Genomic DNA, 2459 nt, shown 5'->3' on the forward strand with positions numbered 1-2459 from the left:
CTCTGGCTAGGAATTTTGTGACATGGGTATTTGTCTTTCCTTTAGGTTAGTGGAGCTGCTGCAGCCATTCTGTTACCATAAGGGAAGCAAGCTTTAGGATTATGCTGATGCCACATAAAGCTGTAGATAAGGATGAAATATGCCAGGTCTTGATTCAGACCAACCCTGAAGCCCATTCTACTTCTGCACTTTTCAGTCGCATGAGCCATATTTTTTAAGCCAATGTGAGTCCTCCGTAACTTGGAAGAAAAATATTCTAAATGATACTACAGGTAGGTACAAGGGTACAAATGTGAATAAAATCAGATCTCAGCCGTTTGTGGGCATAAGTTCATTTGCACTGATCAGTTTGGCAAAAAGTGAATACAACAATAACACCAGTCCTGATTATTGGCTTTAGGTAACAGAAGCTCACATACATTGATGGTAGGAATGTAAATTGCTGGGGCATCTGGGTGGCGACTCTTGATTTTGGCTGAGGTCATGATCTCACAGTCATGAGATCAAACCCCGAGTTGGGCTCTGCACTGAGGGCATGGGGCCTGCTTGGGATTTTCTCTCTCCTTGCTCTCTGCCCCTCCCCCAAGCTCCTGCACACATGCTCTCTCAAAAATAAATAAATAAACATTTTTTTTTAAAAGAGAGGAATGTAAATTGGTATTTATTTTTGGAAAACAAGGTTATTAGGCTTAACCTTTTGAAATTGTGATTTCTTTAGGTCACAGTGGTTGAGTATCAATAGTTTCATGTGATTCAACTCAATATATTAAAAACACATATTCTTTGGAGGGCCTGGGTGGCTCAGTTGGTTGAGCTTCTGACTTCACCTCAGGTCATGATCTCATGGTTCATGAGTTTGAGCCCCGCGTCTGGCTGTGTGCTGACAGCTCAGAGCCTGGAGCCTGCTTCAGATTCTGTCTCCCTCTCTCTCTGCCCCTCCTCTGCTTGTGCTCTGTCTCTCTCTCAAAAATAAATAAAAACATTTTTAAAAAATTTAAAAACACATATTCTTTGACCTAACAATCTCAGTTTTGGGAAACTAGCCTATAAGAATAAAATCATTATAATATAAAGCTCTTCCTAGATAGGCATTTATTGCAACACTGTTGATAGTGACAAAGCAAAGCAAGATTAGAAACCATCTCAAAAAAAAATCTCAACATTGAGGAATAAAGTATCGTACACCCAAAGTATGAAATATGATCTAAGAACTATTTCAGTAATGAGTTATATCTGTATCTCTTTACTTGGAGACAGGTCCCTGATGTTAAATCAGAAAAAAAAAAAGAAAAAAAGATGCAGAAGGAAAAAAAAGAAAAAGGAAAAAAGATACAGAGTACCATGTTGACAATGATCCCAGTGATGTCAAAACAGGGGAAAAAGTCTTCTCTATGTATATGTCTGCCTGGCTACAGAGAAGGGAGTGAAAGGTAAATACTGCACTGGTAACATGAGTTAGCTTAGTGAGAGGGTAATGGAGGAAATTAAGGGGTAGTTTTAAAATTCCTTAAACATCTTTGCATTGTTTCACTATTTACATGACATGGCTGGCAAGAATTGGGCTAGAAGATGGGGATACATGATTGAATCATACACAATGTGGGGCTCCTGGGACTGACTTAGGGTCAACGGGGAGTCCAAAGATTTTGTTACTGGGAGCTAGGTTTATTGAGTTTACCACACACCTGTGTGGTAATCTCTAAGCACTTGAGCTTTATGAACTCATTTTGTTCTTTTTTTTTTCAACGTTTTTTATTTATTTTTGGGACAGAGAGAGACAGAGCATGAACGGGGGAGGGGCAGAGAGAGAGGGAGACACAGAATTGGAAACAGGCTCCAGGCTCCGAGCCATCAGCCCAGAGCCCGACGCGGGGCTCGAACTCACGGACCGCGAGATCGTGACCTGGCTGAAGTCGGACGCTTAACCGACTGCGCCACCCAGGCGCCCCTCATTTTGTTCTTTAAAAAGACACGTAAGGGGTGCGTCGGTGGCTCCATCTGTTGAGCTCTGGACCTTTGATTTCCCCTTAGGTAAGATCCCAGGATCACATGATCCAGCCCCTGCTCAGCACCGAGCCTGCTTGGGATCCTTTCCCCCACTGGTGAGCTCTCTAGAAGAAAAAAGAAACGGGGGAAAGAAGATATTTAATGTTCATAAAGCACTATTTTTCTTTTAATGTCTTACTTATTTTTTTTAAACACCCAACATGGGGCTGGAACTCAGACCCAAGATCAAGAGTCGCAGGCTTTGCGGGGTGGGCAGCTAGGGGGAGCTCCCATAAAGCACTATCTTATCCCCATTTTGCAGAGGAGTGAATTTAGGCAGGAAGAGGCTGAGGAACTCCCTCAAAGCTGCACTACTAGGAAAAGGGAGACACACCAGCTTCGAATCAGGGTAGCCCAAACCAGCACTTTGGCTTTGTGTACATTCCCTCCCTTAGACCACCTCTCCTCTCCTC

The sequence above is a fragment of the Neofelis nebulosa genome, chromosome 12, assembly GCF_028018385.1.
Source record: "Neofelis nebulosa isolate mNeoNeb1 chromosome 12, mNeoNeb1.pri, whole genome shotgun sequence".
Lineage (NCBI taxonomy): Eukaryota > Metazoa > Chordata > Mammalia > Carnivora > Felidae > Neofelis > Neofelis nebulosa.